Here is an 18,269-nt window from a genome sequence, read left to right as displayed (position 1 = left end):
CATGTCATGGGTTTAAGGTTAGACCATGTCCTGGATGTGAGGTTAAACCATGTCCTGGATGTAAAGTTAGACCATGTCCTGGATGTGAGGTTAAACCATGTCCTGGATGTAAAGTTAGACCATGTCCTGGATGTAAGGTTAGACCATGTCCTGGATGTAAGGTTAGACCATGTCCTGGATGTAAGGTTAGACCATGTCCTGGATGTAAGGTTAGACCATGTCCTGGATGTAAGGTTAGACCATGTCCTGGATGTAAGGTTAGACCATGTCCTGGATGTAAGGTTAGACCATGTCCTGGATGTAAGGTTAGACCATGTCCTGGATGTAAGGTTAGACCATGTCCTGGGTGTAAGGTTAGACCATGTCCTGGATGTAAAGTTAGACCATGTCCTGGATATAAGGTTAGACCATGTCCTGGATGTAAGGTTAGACCATGTCCTGGATGTAAGGTTAGACCATGTCCTGGATGTAAGGTTAGACCATGTCCTGGATGTAAAGTTAGACCATGTCCTGGATGTAAGGTTAGACCATGTCCTGGATGTAAGGTTAGACCATGTCCTGGATGTAAGGTTAGACCATGTCCTGGATGTAAGGTTAGACCATGTCCTGGATGTAAAGTTAGACCATGTCCTGGATGTAAGGTTAGACCTTGTCCTGGATGTAAAGTTAGACCATGTCCTGGGTGTAAGGTTAGAACATGTCCTGGGGTGTAAGGTTAGACCATGTCGTGGGTGTAAGGTTAGACCATGTCCTGGGTTTAAGGTTAGACCATGTCCTGGATGTGAGGTTAAACCATGTCCTGGATGTAAAGTTAGACCATGTCCTGGATGTAAGGTTAGACCATGTCCTGGATGTAAGGTTAGAACATGTCCTGGATGTAAGGTTAAACCATGTCCTGGATGTAAGGTTAGACCATGTCCTGGATGTAAGGTTAGACCATGTCCTGGATGTAAAGTTAGACCATGTCCTGGGTGTAAGGTTAGACCATGTCCTGGATGTAAAGTTAGACCATGTCCTGGATGTAAGGTTAGACCATGTCCTGGATGTAAGGTTAAACCATGTCCTGGATGTAAGGTTAGACCATGTCCTGGATGTAAAGTTAGACCATGTCCTGGATGTAAAGTTAGACCATGTCCTGGATGTAAGGTTAGAACATGTCCTGCGGTGTAAGGTTAGACCATGTCGTGGGTGTAAGGTTAGACCATGTCCTGGATGTTAAGTTTGACCTAGTCCTGGATGTAAGGTTAGACCATGTCCTGGGTGTAAGGTTAGACCATGTCCTGGATGTAAAGTTAGACCATGTCCTGGATGTAAAGTTAGACCATGTCCTGGATGTAAAGTTAGACCATGTCCTGGGTGTGAGGTTAAACCATGTCCTGGATGTAAGGTTAGATCATGTCCTGGATGTAAGGTTAGACCATGTCCTGGATGTAAAGTTAGACCATGTCCTGGATGTAAGGTTAGACCTTGTCCTGGATGTAAAGTTAGACCATGTCCTGGATGTAAGGTTAGACCATGTCCTGGGTGTAAGGTTAGACCATGTCCTGGATGTAAAGTTAGACCATGTCCTGGATGTAAAGTTAGACCATGTCCTGGGTGTGAGGTTAAACCATGTCCTGGATGTAAGGTTAGACCATGTCCTGGATGTAAGGTTAGACCATGTCCTGGATGTAAAGTTAGACCATGTCCTGGATGTAAGGTTAGACCTTGTCCTGGATGTAAAGTTAGACCATGTCCTGGATGTAAAGTTAGACCATGTCCTGGGTGTAAGGTTAGACCATGTCCTGGATGTAAAGTTAGACCATGTCCTGGGTGTAAGGTTAGACCATGTCCTGGATGTAAAGTTAGACCATGTCCTGGATATAAGGTTAGACCATGTCCTGGATGTAAGGTTAGACCATGTCCTGGATGTAAGGTTAGACCTTGTCCTGGATGTAAGGTTAAACCATGTCCTGGATGTAAGGTTAGACCTTGTCCTGGATGTAAGGTTAAACCATGTCCTGGGTTTAAGGTTAGACCATGTCCTGGATGTGAGGTTAAACCATGTCCTGGATGTAAAGTTAGACCATGTCCTGGATGTGAGGTTAAACCATGTCCTGGATGTAAAGTTAGACCATGTCCTGGATGTAAGGTTAGACCATGTCCTGGATGTAAGGTTAGAACATGTCCTGGATGTAAGGTTAAACCATGTCCTGGATGTAAGGTTAGACCATGTCCTGGATGTAAGGTTAGACCATGTCCTGGATGTAAAGTTAGACCATGTCCTGGGTGTAAGGTTAGACCATGTCCTGGGTGTAAGGTTAGACCATATCCTGGATGTAAGGTTAGAACATGTCCTGGGGTGTAAGATTAGACCATGTCGTGGGTGTAAGGTTAAACCATGTCCTGGGTGTAAGGTTAGACCATGTCCTGGGTTTAAGGTTAGACCATGTCCTGGATGTGAGGTTAAACCATGTCCTGGATGTAAAGTTAGACCATGTCCTGGATGTAAGGTTAGACCATGTCCTGGGTGTAAGGTTAGACCATGTCCTGGATGTAAGGTTAGACCATGTCCTGGATGTAAGGTTAGACCATGTCCTGGGGTGTAAGGTTAGACCATGTCGTGGGTGTAAGGTTAGACCATGTCCTGGGTGTAAGGTTAGACCATGTCCTGGATGTGAGGTTAAACCATGTCCTGGATGTGAGGTTAAACCATGTCCTGGATGTAAGGTTAGACCATGTCCTGGATGTAAGGTTAGAACATGTCCTGGATGTAAGGTTAAACCATGTCCTGGATGTAAGGTTAGACCATGTCCTGGATGTAAGGTTAGACCATGTCCTGGATGTAAAGTTAGACCATGTCCTGGGTGTAAGGTTAGACCATGTCCTGGATGTAAAGTTAGACCATGTCCTGGATGTAAAGTTAGACCATGTCCTGGATGTAAGGTTAGAACATGTCCTGGATGTAAGGTTAGACCATGTCGTGGGTGTAAGGTTAGACCATGTCCTGGATGTTAAGTTTGACCTAGTCCTGGATGTAAGGTTAGACCATGTCCTGGGTGTAAGGTTAGACCATGTCCTGGATGTAAAGTTAGACCATGTCCTGGATGTAAAGTTAGACCATGTCCTGGATGTAAAGTTAGACCATGTCCTGGGTGTGAGGTTAAACCATGTCCTGGATGTAAGGTTAGACCATGTCCTGGATGTAAGGTTAGACCATGTCCTGGATGTAAAGTTAGACCATGTCCTGGATGTAAGGTTAGACCTTGTCCTGGATGTAAAGTTAGACCATGTCCTGGATGTAAAGTTAGACCATGTCCTGGGTGTAAGGTTAGACCATGTCGTGGGTGTAAGGTTAGACCATGTCCTGGGTGTAAGGTTAGACCATGTCCTGGGTTTAAGGTTAGACCATGTCCTGGATGTGAGGTTAAACCATGTCCTGGATGTAAAGTTAGACCATGTCCTGGATGTAAGGTTAGACCATGTCCTGGATGTAAGGTTAGAACATGTCCTGGATGTAAGGTTAAACCATGTCCTGGATGTAAGGTTAGACCATGTCCTGGATGTAAGGTTAGACCATGTCCTGGATGTAAAGTTAGACCATGTCCTGGGTGTAAGGTTAGACCATGTCCTGGGTGTAAGGTTAGACCATATCCTGGATGTAAGGTTAGAACATGTCCTGGGGTGTAAGGTTAGACCATGTCGTGGGTGTAAGGTTAGACCATGTCCTGGGTTTAAGGTTAGACCATGTCCTGGATGTGAGGTTAAACCATGTCCTGGATGTAAAGTTAGACCATGTCCTGGATGTAAGGTTAGACCATGTCCTGGATGTAAGGTTAGAACATGTCCTGGATGTGAGGTTAGACCATGTCCTGGATGTAAAGTTAGACCATGTCCTGGATGTAAGGTTAGACCATGTCCTGGATGTAAGGTTAAACCATGTCCTGGATGTAAGGTTAGACCATGTCCTGGATGTAAAGTTAGACCATGTCCTGGATGTAAAGTTAGACCATGTCCTGGATGTAAGGTTAGAACATGTCCTGCGGTGTAAGGTTAGACCATGTCGTGGGTGTAAGGTTAGACCATGTCCTGGATGTTAAGTTTGACCTAGTCCTGGATGTAAGGTTAGACCATGTCCTGGGTGTAAGGTTAGACCATGTCCTGGATGTAAAGTTAGACCATGTCCTGGATGTAAAGTTAGACCATGTCCTGGATGTAAAGTTAGACCATGTCCTGGGTGTGAGGTTAAACCATGTCCTGGATGTAAGGTTAGATCATGTCCTGGATGTAAGGTTAGACCATGTCCTGGATGTAAAGTTAGACCATGTCCTGGATGTAAGGTTAGACCTTGTCCTGGATGTAAAGTTAGACCATGTCCTGGATGTAAAGTTAGACCATGTCCTGGGTGTAAGGTTAGACCATGTCCTGGATGTAAAGTTAGACCATGTCCTGGGTGTAAGGTTAGACCATGTCCTGGATGTAAAGTTAGACCATGTCCTGGATGTGAGGTTAGACCATGTCCTGGATGTAAGGTTAGACCTTGTCCTGGATATAAGGTTAGACCATGTCCTGGATGTAAGGTTAGACCATGTCCTGGATGTAAGGTTAGACCTTGTCCTGGATGTAAGGTTAAACCATGTCCTGGATGTAAGGTTAGACCATGTCCTGGATGTAAAGTTAGACCATGTCCTGTGTGTAAGGTTAGACCATGTCCTGGATGTGAGGTTAGACCATGTCCTGGATGTAAAGTTAGACCATGTCCTGGATGTGAGGTTAGACCATGTCCTGGATGTAAAGTTAGACCATGTCCTGGATGTAAGGTTAGACCATGTCCTGGGTGTAAGGTTAGACCATGTCCTGGATGTGAGGTTAGACCATATCCTGGATGTAAAGTTAGACCATGTCCTGGATGTAAGGTTAGACCATGTCCTGGGTGTAAGGTTAGACCATGTCCTGGGTGTAAGGTTAGACCATATCCTGGATGTAAGGTTAGAACATGTCCTGGGGTGTAAGGTTAGACCATGTCCTGGGTGTAAGGTTAGACCATGTCCTGGGTTTAAGGTTAGACCATGTCCTGGATGTGAGGTTAAACCATGTCCTGGATGTAAAGTTAGACCATGTCCTGGATGTAAGGTTAGACCATGTCCTGGATGTAAGGTTAGAACATGTCCTGGATGTAAGGTTAAACCATGTCCTGGATGTAAGGTTAGACCATGTCCTGGATGTAAGGTTAGACCATGTCCTGGATGTAAAGTTAGACGATGTCCTGGGTGTAAGGTTAGACCATGTCCTGGATGTAAAGTTAGACCATGTCCTGGATATAAGGTTAGACCATGTCCTGGATGTAAAGTTAGACCATGTCCTGGATGTAAGGTTAAACCATGTCCTGGATGTAAGGTTAGACCATGTCCTGGATGTAAAGTTAGACCATGTCCTGGATGTAAAGTTAGACCATGTCCTGGAGGAAAGCAGCAGGGCCGGATGGCGTCTCGGGACGGGTGTTGAGAGACTGCGCCGACCAGCTGGCGGGGGTCTTCACCAAGATCTTCAACCAGTCCCTGTCCCAGGCCACCGTCCCATCCTGCCTGAAAACCTCCACAATCATCCCGGTGCCAAAAAAGAAAACCATCAGCTGCTTAAACGACTACCGTCCAGTGGCACTCACCCCCATCCCCATGAAGTGCTTCGAGAAGCTGGTTCGCTCCCACATCATCTCATCCCTTCCGCCCGGCCTGGACCGTCACCAGTTTGCATACAGAGCAAACAGGTCCACGGATGACGCCATCGCCACAGCTCTCCACTCTGCCCTGTCTCACCTGGAGGGGGGGGGGAGCTACGCACGGCTGCTCTTCATGGACTTCTGCTCGGCATTTAACACCATCCTTCCTGACAGACTGGTGACAAAACTGTCAGACCTGGGATTATCACACTCTACCTGCCGTTGGATTAAGGACTTCCTGTCTGATCGCCCCCAGAGGGTGAGGATAGGTCCCCACACCTCCACGGCCCTCAGCCTCAGCACCGGGTCCCCCAGGGCTGCGTGCTGAGCCCCTACTTTACTCCTCTACACTAATGACTTCACCGCCCCACCCCAGCAACTCCATCATAAAGTTTGCTGACGACACCACTGTGGTGGGCTGCATCTCCGGGTGACGAGACCGCTGCATGACGAGGTGGAGCAGCTGTCTGTGTTGTGCAAAGCGAACAACCTGCAGCTGAACAAGCTCAAAACCCAGGAGATGATCATCGATTACAGAAGGAAGAAAACTGTCATCCAGCCCCTGTACATTGACGGGGATTGTGTGGAGAGAGTCTCGGTCTTCAGATTCCTGGGCGTTCACCTGGCTGAGGACCTGTCCTGGAGAACCAACACCACGGCGATCGTCAAGAAGGCACAGCAGAGACTCTACTTCCTGAGAATACTCAGGAATTACCACCAGACAGGATCTGCTTGTGTCCTTCTACCGCTGCTCCGTGGAGAGTGTCCTCACCTATTGCATCTGCGTGTGGTTCCTCAGCTGCACAGCCGCAGAGAGGAACGCGCTTCAGAGGGTCGTCAACTCGGCCCAGAAGATCATCGGGTGCCCCCTCCCCTCCCTGCAAGAACTGTACAGCTCTCGCTGCCTTAAGAAGGCAGTCAAGATCCTCAAGGATCCATCTCACCCGGGCAACGAACACTTTGTACGGCTGCGCTCAGGCAGGCGCTTCAAGACTATGTATACCCGGACCAACAGACTCAAGTTCAGCTTCTTTCCGAGGGCCATAAGCGCACTAAACGCTGCTAAGTTTTTAGAGAGTCAAATGTCGCATCCCCGTTCAATATGAGGAATCGTGCAATAAAAAAACTTAGGTTTACACTAAGAAATATGCCTAGTTTACATATGTAGTTTATTATACTTATTTTTATATTTATATTTACATCCATAGATCTCATTTATACTTATGTATAGTTCCCCTATGTCTATTTATGATTCATTCTGGTTTTTATATTGTCTTGTTTATATTGTCTTGTTGTTTTTATATTGTCTATTGTCCTATTAGCACCTTGGGATTGCATCTAAATTTCGTTGTTCCTTTGCACAATGACAAATAAAGATCATTCATTCATTCATTCATTCATTCATTCATAAGGTTAGAACATGTCCTGGATGTAAAGTTAGACCATGTCCTGGATGTAAAGTTAGACCATGTCCTGGATGTAAAGTTAGACCATGTCCTGGGTGTGAGGTTAAACCATGTCCTGGATGTAAGGTTAGACCATGTCCTGGATGTAAGGTTAGACCATGTCCTGGATGTAAAGTTAGACCATGTCCTGGATGTAAGGTTAGACCTTGTCCTGGATGTAAAGTTAGACCATGTCCTGGATGTAAAGTTAGACCATGTCCTGGGTGTAAGGTTAGACCATGTCCTGGATGTAAAGTTAGACCATGTCCTGGGTGTAAGGTTAGACCATGTCCTGGATGTAAAGTTAGACCATGTCCTGGATGTGAGGTTAGACCATGTCCTGGATGTAAGGTTAGACCTTGTCCTGGATGTAAGGTTAGACCATGTCCTGGATGTAAGGTTAGACCATGTCCTGGATGTAAAGTTAGACCTTGTCCTGGATGTAAGGTTAAACCATGTCCTGGATGTAAGGTTAGACCATTTCCTGGATGTAAAGTTAGACCATGTCCTGGGTGTAAGTTTAGACCATGTCCTGGATGTGAGGTTAGACCATGTCCTGGATGTAAAGTTAGACCATGTCCTGGATGTGAGGTTAGACCATGTCCTGGATGTAAAGTTAGACCATGTCCTGGATGTAAGGTTAGACCATGTCCTGGGTGTAAGGTTAGACCATGTCCTGGATGTGAGGTTAGACCATATCCTGGATGTAAAGTTAGACCATGTCCTGGATGTAAGGTTAGACCATGTCCTGGGTGTAAGGTTAGACCATGTCCTGGGTGTAAGGTTAGACCATGTCCTGGATGTAAAGTTAGACCATATCCTGGATGTGAGGTTAGACCATGTCCTGGATGTAAAGTTAGACCATGTCCTGGATGTGAGGTTAGACCATGTCCTGGATGTAAAGTTAGACCATGTCCTGGATGTAAGGTTAGACCATGTCCTGGATGTAAGGTTAGACCATGTCCTGGATGTAAGGTTAGACCATGTCCTGGGTGTAAGGTTCGACCATATCCTGGATGTAAAGTTAGAACATGTCCTGGGTGTAAGGTTAGACCATGTCCTGTGGTGTAAGGTTACAACATGTCCTGGGTGTAAGGTTAGACCTGGATGGAGACGGGGCCCGATCCGTTCACAGCACGGTACGCAAGAACCAATGTTTTGAGTGAGCGGAGCAGTGAGGACGATGTTTAATGAAATTAAAATATATATTTCATTCACCCAGTTGCCTTCCTGAGCTCTCGTAGTTTACAGTAAACGTGCGAGTCCCCTTCAGACAGAGGTGAACTATTCACATGGCAGCAGGCGCTAATAAACATGGAGTTTTGTGTCAGCTGTTCAACTATTTATCCGCTTGTTTAACTCGACATTCCTGTTTGCCGTTTCAAAACTAGCCCTCTTGTGTCTTTCTGTGCACATAATCCCAGAACATTTTGTTTTCTTAAGTATTTGCCGTGACTTGCACGGCTTCATAAATTATGGGAGTGCCGGATTGTAAATATGGAGTACTACTTTTACGAATGAGCACATGCCTCTTAGCTATTTTCATCTTGGAATAAATAAAACTGAAATGATGATTAAATTAAAAGAAAGACTTCGGCCAATATAAAAGTCATGCCTGAGGCCCTGTGAAAAAGGAAGAAGGCAGCAGCACAAAGGGTATAAAACACCGGCTAACGAAAGTGGAACATTAGCGGAATCATTTTTTTTATATGAGAAGAATGTAAGCACAAGTAAAATTGATGAAAATAATTTCAGGCCACAAAATATCTCTCCAGAGAGGATCCTCTGTGTCTGTTTATGGAGGAGATTTAGTAAAAGTTGATGATTTATTTTGTCTTTCTGGGTTTAGTTTGTAACTCAGACGTGATGCCAAACCCCCGAGTCACGTTAACGTCTCTCCTGGGAATCTTAACTTTGTTGTCTGCATTCCATTGGCATTGTCTTGGGTTCTAAATAAGGAGTACTACTTTTTACGAGTGAGCGCATGCCTCTTAACCATTTTTATCTTGGAATAAATATAACTGAATTGATGATTCATTTAAAAGAAAGACCCTGGGTCAATATGAAAGGCATACGCCTGAGGCCCAGTGAAGAAGGCGGTGGACTCCAGACTTTTGAGAGAAACGTTCAGTAAGGCAGCCGTCTCATGATGCTCACGCGGTCATAAAACACCGGCTAATGAAAGTGGAACATTAGCGGAATATTTTTTTTTATATGGGAAGAATGTAAGCACAAGTAAAATTGCTGAAAATAATTTCAGGACACACAAAATCTTGTTTATGGAGTAGATTTAGTAAAAGTTGATGATTTCTTTTGTCTTTCTGTGTTTAGTTTGTAACTCGGACGTGAAGCCAAACCCCCGAGTCACGGTAATGTCTCTCCTGGGAATCTTGACTCTTTGTTGGCTGCATTTCATTCGCTTTGTCTTGTATCCATCTTTTTTAAAATGTATATATGGACATACTTTATTAATAATAATATGACATACAGGGATCAAAGAACAAGTATTTAAATTTAAAAACAAAATAATTATATTTTTGGATAATAATGCCTAATAAAACACCTAGCTTGTCTCCATCTTTAGTTTGAAGTGTCCCTAGACCTTGAGCTGCCATGTAACGAACCTATGGTTCCACTTCCCCTTCACCATCCCTCCTCACGCTGCTCCACCCGTCCCCCCCCCCCCCCCCCAATTACACAGCACTGTCAGCGGGCTTGTCAGCGCTAAGACTGAGGAGTGTGGGGCTCGGCCGTTTGATCATTCTCCGCACATCCGCACAGAAAGCCACCCTGGATAAGCACACACTTCCGAGATAACGCCCTTGTATCATTTAAATGTTAATAGGCTTTCTATGGGCTCAAACCCACTTTTATTATTGTGCAAATGAGCCAAGTTCCCCATATCTGTGCCGGCATGTTTAGTTGTCTGAACATAATTAGAATTATTGTACTATAAGGAAGAGAGAGGAGAGAGGAGAGGAAGCTCAATCGTCTGTTCGACGGAGAGTGGGGACAAGCTTCTTTGTTGGAAGTTTCCTTTTGAGAACGAGAAAGAAACGTCTCGCTTTCTTTTACCGTTCCACAGATTTATGGATCATCCCGATATTCCCCTCTGCTTTCTTTTATCATTTTATTTCAGACGAGACTTTTTGCACAATTTGTTTCCGAGCGAGAGAGAAAAGTAAGAGACGATCGAGCAAATATACGTCGCACGGGTAAACAGATGGTGCGGGGATTACAATCAATTCTAGACAAAACATATTTAATAGCAGGGATCTGTTTAGGGGGGCCTGGAGCCCGGATGTGTGCGTATGAAATGTAAACGTGAACATTTAGAGGGCCCTCTGTGTCAGTGGCGATTTTAGCCTGATATTTCTAATGGGGCAATTTTGTATGACGTCATGTCACCGTCGCAAAAATAGCGGTAGCTGATTATTATAACAGTAGGCCAATATAGACCATTTAGAAATACTATGGGCTGCAAAAACTCTTCCAAAGTTGTCGAAATCTAGCGATAGCTAACTTACCCGTAACTGGCTTTGATGTGACTATGTTTTTCTTTCTTAGTCACGGAGTAGCCTACAGGTCTCGCGGTTTTCGCATTATTCCAGTCTAGCATCATCAGCTCGGCCGAGAGGGTTATCGGCTGCAATCTGCCTTCCCTCCAGGTCCTGTTCACTTCCAGGTCACTGAAGCGGGCCAGAAAGATTGTCGCTGACCCCTCCCACCCTGGACACTCCCTGTTCGAGTCCCTCCCCTCGGGGAGGAGGCTGCGGTCCATCATGACAAAGACCACCCGCCACACCAAAAGTTTTTTCCCGTCGGCAGTCGGGCTCATCAATGGAACCCGGGACTGACTGACTGTCACCCCCAGGACTACCACCTCTTCTTCCACCTTCCTCTCTCCTCCTTCTTCCCGCTCCTTCCTCTTCCTCCTCCTCCCTCTTCCTCCCACTCCTCCTCCCTCCTCCTTCTTCTTCCCTCCTGGAGACCTCCTCCACACACGTCACTTTAACATGCACTTTAACTTGAGGCCTCCTCCACACATATGCCACTTTATTTACATGCACTTTAACTTAAACACACGCCACGCGTAACATACACCTTTAACTAAAACACACCACTTGAAGCACACACCCAAACACTTTCACATTATTTGTTGTCTTTCTGTCGTGTTGATTGTTGTGTGTTTGTCATGTCCAAATGTTGCACCTTCCGCCAAAAAAAATTCCTCGTTTGTGTAAACATTCCTGGCAATAAAACTGTTTCTGATTCTGATTCTGATTCTGATAGTTGCCAGGCAGATTTCGTGGGGCACATCTGAAAATGCCCCACCGCTCAATGTTAACTTTGGCCTGTGTGGTTCACGCTCATTAGAACTCATTGTGCGTAGAATCGAGCCAACCACTTTATAACAAATGTTTGCATTTTATTGTATGGACCATTATATTGTTTTTAATATTTCTGTTGTACAATATAAATATAAAACTCTGATGCCGGCGGCCAAGAGAAGACAATGTGGGAAGGCAAAGGCTGAATGACACTGGTACTAATATGCCCCGTAGAATATATATGCTTTAGTCTGTCATTTTAGTTTTTGTCATACATTTATATCTACTTTTAATGAGACTTCACCACCAACAATAAATAATAACTGAGCATTTAACAGAGCAAGCACACAGACAGAAAAACACACGAATCAAATTACTCCAAAACAAGACTATAATACTTGTGAGTCAAGTTTATTCACACACACATATTCACGCAACTTTGCATACATTTAAAAAATATATATTTTGCCGTGAAGTACGAATGTATTGAGCTTTCTGCACAACAGCGTAAAGAGTGAGTTATGATGGAGCCCCTCGCGCTCGATGGAAATCCGGACGGGAATGCGATGAATCGATTTAACGATATTTAATGGCAAGAGGTAAAAACAAAAGTTTAACAAACAACCAAAAGCTCACGATCGTGGGTTCCGTGGTGATCCGGGCTCCACAGGTACGAGCTCCAAGCGAGCCGGTGTTGCTGTCTGACCCGGGTCAAGACGAAAGAGAGATTTCCCCCAGTACAAAGAGTATTAGTCGCAAATCACCCAATCACCTACTTTCCAAAGTTAGTTCAGCCTTTAACACCTTCCTGTTGGATAAAGGTCCGCTATCAAAATGGAGGGATCAAACGTCACGAACCCTGGGTCAAAACGTAACCTCCAGTCATGTTACTAAAGTATTTTCACAATAAAAGTCCCGTCTGTTATTGTCCACATTACAGTCACTTCACGGGTTTCAACCGGCTCCAACAATTCTGAAATACTAACTAACATTCATTCCATGCACATACACAACATTACTTCTTGCCATTGACATTTGAACATCACATACAGTCAAAACAGTGTCTTTCCCTAATGCTCTACAATAAATCACATAATACAATATATAATTTTCTCACTAATATTTCCTAGAATAATATCTTTCTATATGTATTTATTTAAAGCATAAGACTTCCTCTGTACATGTGCAAAATCAAAAGAAACTATTACAACCTAACAAGCATCATCTGGATCAGGCGAGGTAGTGCCCCTAATGTAGAAACGCCACTGCTCGGTGTTATTACACAACATCATTGGTTTTTCTCCTTTCAGACTACGATTTCCATATAGAAGCTTTGCACCGCAAATAAATGCGTCGACACAATCACGTTGTACAGAATGGACAAATATGAAATCATGCAGCCGAGTTTACGTGAACACGGAGGCTCTGTAGTCTGAAGACGGAAAACTACGCCACTAACAACCTTGACAATGCTCAGCCACTCTTCCCTTTCTTACTTTTCACAATGAACCAAATCAATTGCTCTATTATCCGAAAGCAGAGTACGATATTACATTCTGTAGAGTGTGTTAAATAATGGGGAGTAGTAATGCGTTTGAAGATCAGACATGCATGTATTACCAACATCGGGTTCTTTTTTTAATTGAGATGGGACACCAGCTCCTACTGGGAATGTTGCATTGTGGGTTGTTTGTAGGCGTAATGTTGCTAGGGAGAGTAGTAAATTGCATGTATTGTGAATCTTTTATACTGACGAGTAAAAAAACAATCCATTATTTTCCTTCCAGTGTAAGTGTTTTTTCTAGGGCTGTCAATCGATTTAAAAAAAATTTACTAATTAATCGCACATTTTGAAATTCATTAATCGCGATTAAAAGTTTTATTTAACGCGTTAACGCTGACAGCCCTAGTTTTTTCACATCGCCGACGACAGTGAGCCCAATGAACAGAAGAAAAAGAAATGCAATGTTTTAGTGTAATTTACGGGCACACTGCATGTCTTCTGACCTCAGTTTCTCCTATACACACACACACATACACACACACACACACACACAGTCTGCAATCATCTGACAACAAGGTGCCCATTGTGCTGTATTATGACTTTATGGACTTTGCCCACCACCCAGAGGGGAGAAACATCTCGGAATCAAAAGCATACACTTGTCACTCAGGACCCAGATATCACGAGCCGAAGCATGTGAGGATAGAGGAATACACTCCCACCCACATGTTAGTCGGCTCAGACACCATTCCTTTCCTTTTCCTTTCCTTTGGCCTTGTTGACCTTCGCCGGGGGGCCAGTCACGGGGAACGTTTCACATGGTTTCCTCCCTGCAAGTGGTGGGAAATACTTTTGCTGAATCTCATTGACACAATAAAGGACTAATTCAACCTTTAAAAGACAAATTGTACATCATCTACTCACTGCCTTGTTTCCTTAAATCAGAAAATGTGTTTTCTCCGTTGCTTCTACAATCAAAAGATAGAATAAATACTTGATAATGTAACGTGAATGGTCCTGCATTAACAACATCAAATCTATATCAAATATCGGTTCACACAACTCAAAGTCTCATTTATCCAGTAAAGTAATCCCAATAATTCCCTAAGACTTTAATTTTCTCCACAAAAGTCTATTAAAAACACTTAAATGTCTCTATTTTTAGCTGTTGATAGTCATTGAGCTTTGCCATTGATCAACACATGGAATGTGTATCTGGACTCGAAAAGGCAAATTATAATAATAATAATTGAGTTGTGTTTGGAGCATTTTAAAATGGCTTACTAATTATTCTAGCTAACGTTGTGCTGTTTGATAGAAAACATGATTATTTTGTCGTTCCTGGTTTTCCCTGAACCCCATCGGACACATTATATGGGGGCTGTGGGGTGTAAAAGTTAAATCAACACATTTGAACTGATCGTGGTATGTATGCCATCATTGAACTGACATATTAGGAGGGGATTCAATGTGAAGCTGATTCGTAACGACAGTATAATAACATTGTGTACGTTAAATAAACTAGCAGCTGGTTAGCTTAGCTTAGCATAAAGAGTGGAGACAGGTAAAAACTGGTAGCCTTGTTGTCCCTTTTGAGGCAAACACATTTCGGATAGCATGAATAGATTAGACTTGGGGTAAAGCTGTCATTGATCAGTTGATTATCTTATAATCTGCACTGCAATATGCACGCCCCAAAGCTACAATATTGTTCACTTTTATCATTCCGCCACCGCCATCCGTTTCTATTTCCGAGGCCACGGTGCTGCATGTAGCTCATTGATAATGTAATTCAACCTGGGGTTTAAACAAAATTCAATAAAAGCCCATTTGATCATAAAAAGCAAGAATAACTTTCTTCTGTTCCTTTAATATTTCAACGTGTGTATAAACCAGAGGATTGAAGCGCAACGGGAGCTCCGACAATAGTTGGCACAATGTCCTTATGGAATTATTCACCGTTATCTTATTAACAGATCAAACGCACATATTTGCTCCTTGTGAGAACACCTGTGACAGTTAATCCCGACTCTCTTTTTTAGAATAACCCTCTGAAGCGATATATTATATATTTAGTGATTAAAGAATACACGAAAAAAGAGGAGCTCTTGTTTCCTCTTCAGAATTGGATTGTGTGTCACGTGTACAAGCAAAGCCGGGTTGAGTAATAGACAAGGTATGCGGTATTACCTTAAGAGCTTTAAAGACAGGGGAGGCAATTATCTCTAGATGGAAACTTAAATGTCAACATTTCTTAATAACAAGGATGGAATCTCTCTCTCTCTTAATCGAAAATGTTCCTCCGGAAGAAACTGCTATGAGCAAATGTTGATTAGGAAGTCGGAAGCTGTTTGAGTTTATCAAAGACACACTGAGAGCTTTTTAAGATGCACCGTACTTATTTGGGTTTGAGATCTAATTTAGGCAATCACTTGCAAATCATGGTCGCCCTGATTGTATTGTATTTTTATTTTTTTATACCGTCTTCACATGAAAGCAAAGCAATACAAAGCTGCTACGAAGCCACCGCTAATTGCCAAATCAACTTATTTAAAAACCTGTCACAGGTGGCTTCTGGGGTGTGTTTTGTTTTTTAACTTTTGGTTATCATTTGTGAAAGTGTGTGAGAGTCCCACAGAAGTAGGATTTCATTATCGTCTTTGAAATCGAACCCACTTTGTACCTCGTCTATGGGCCAAATAAACAATGCTTAATCAAATCCTTGATCGCATTATGTACAGTCTATTATGAATAACATAGTATAGACAAACTCTTAACTTGCTAGAAAAAAAGTATGCCATATTCATAATAATTGCTTCTTACCTGCACGCGTGACTCATTAGAAATGGGGTGTTGTCGTTCGGGGGCTTTTAGCTAACGTTAATTAGCTAAAATCTGAAGGTGTCGGTATGTATGAACCAAAATGCTCGTCAAATGTTTAAAAAGGTGTATGAAACCCCCTCCCACACCTTTTTTCGACATCTTAGTCGAGGTTGGCTGCGTCCAACTGCTTTCCAAAAAACAGCAGTTCCTCCATTCTTCACACAACTACCTCTGTCATTTGGTCTGGACAAACATCTCGCATTCTTCACTTCCCCCATGATGAAAATTGACGACGTCCTCTTCCCGTCTGGATGGTTTCAAACCTTCTGCTCCCAGCTAATGAAGATGGGGAATTTGTAGGTCAGGTCACTCAAGTGAGGCGAAGAAGAGTGCCCATTTAAAGCGTTAAGATAACGCTCCTCACTCAAAGAAGCTGTTTGAAGGGCCAATCTCTGGAAACACTAGATCCTACATTGCCCATAATGCTACTTTTCTTTGACCCTCTGTGTCTGGTAAATGGTCTTGAGTCAAGCCCAATCCAATATATCCTTGATGACATCATCGGGGTCATTTTCTCAGTCTTCAAGGGGAGCTCAGAGGATGATATCCAACTGCTGTCATAATAATCCATCTCTGGATATGTCCACATGGCTGTTTCTTTCACACTTGTTTGCAGTACATTTGCATTTGTTTTCAATCTCCGTTTCAGAATTGCCTCTCAATGGGGTTTTGAATCCACCGATGTATTTACCGGACGTGTAGGTCGGCACAACGTGTCGTTGATATCGAGCCTCCGTAGCCCGCGGCTACCCGTGATACGCTTTTGTGTGTAGGTATATACGCAGAGGCGTTTAATGTGTCTTCCGAGACAAATAAGCATATTACCTTCTCTCCAGCTTGAGAACTGAACTCCTTTTGAGAAATCTCCAAGAGAAAGCCAGTTTGAATACGTTAAATGTACTTAACCTACATTGTGTGCCAGTTGTTTGTTTTGGGCTTTTGTATGCTTTTAATCTGAAGCCATATATGCATATTTACATGAATCTGTGTGTTACAAAGGAAAAGCAGTTCTTGCAGGTTTTTGACTCCAGAAACCAGGATTAACACAAGAACACTGATTTGGCTCCCAGAGCATTGAGCAATTTCAAACCTCTTTATCCCGGCTAACGTGATTGCGAAGGAGGGTCGAAACAGACACTGTGTTAGTGTGTGTAATACTTTGTTGTTGAGGTGTTGAGAGAAAGGATGGAGGAGAATGAAGGGAAGTGAGGACAAAATGTGTACTGGAGCTATTGGCTCGTCCCAGATCGATTCACCTCACCCTTGTTCGAAACCACAATCCATCTCGAGCGTCTTCCACCAGATGCCTGCAAATGAACAATGGAAGCTGTGTTCATGAACAGACAGTGTGAAAAAAGCTGGCGCTCTGTATGGCTGTCAGGTGGCCATAGCCAGACTCTGGACTGTGCCTGTGCCGGTGGTCATTGCCAGTGTTGCAGCCCTGTCGGATCAGCTGACAGATGGCCTTTAACGGGGCTGAATCCCGCCCGAGCGCTTCCAGCCGAGACGAAATGCAAAAACTTGAACATGCAGGGAGAGTAGTAGAGCGTGAGTGGGCGGTGGAGGGGGCGCAGGTAGCGACGGCGGAATGGAAACAGAGAGAAAAAACAGAGGGGAGGAGGAGATGAGAAGGTGGCTTTGATTGGGGGGGGAAAACCCAGATCTGGGGTGGAGAGGGAGATACTGAACAAGCAGGTGAGCTGAAAATGATGGAGAGAGGTAAGAAAGAATGACAGAGAAATAGAGGAAAAATATGATGGGAAAAGGCAGACAGAAGGATGAGGTTCAAGGGAAGATGGTTAGAGACAAGGCAAACAGAGCGAGTGACAGCACCAGAGAGGAGGGAGAAGTGCAGTACAGATCCAGAGAAGAAAGCTATGATAGAGGTCATCTGCCACTAGCGAGATGGATGATTGACATCTCTGTGGATTGTACGCTTTGACAGCATAATCTGATACTATCCTTTTAGCTACGGTCGACTGCAACTCACCTCTTAATATGAACATGACGAGTGTGTGTAGCTGCTAACTCAATCTGACAAACCAGTGCCTCTGGTATACCCTGAGAATGTTTCGTCTTCGTAGACGAATGGGTTGCAACATCTCGGTTACCGTTGTCGATGGACAATGAGCATTTGTAGGAATTGTCACTTATTTGTTTGTCTATTCCATATGTCTATTTTCAAACCCATATACATGGTCTCCTTCCTCTGGGATATACCCAAGAATACACCTCTACTAGGAAGTTTTAATGCAGTAGGCTAGTACTCTATTGGCCCATTGGCTCTTTTTCTAACAGTTATTTGAAGTCCGAAGGTAAGAAACACTGATCTCGGATCAGCACGGTTGGGAAAGTTCGACGCCGATAATGTGAGTCCAAGGAGACGGTCCAAACCCTGATATGAGATT

This window comes from Pseudoliparis swirei, chromosome 24 (genome assembly GCF_029220125.1).
Source record: "Pseudoliparis swirei isolate HS2019 ecotype Mariana Trench chromosome 24, NWPU_hadal_v1, whole genome shotgun sequence".
NCBI lineage: Eukaryota > Metazoa > Chordata > Actinopteri > Perciformes > Liparidae > Pseudoliparis > Pseudoliparis swirei.
This window is presented reverse-complemented; position numbering follows the sequence as displayed.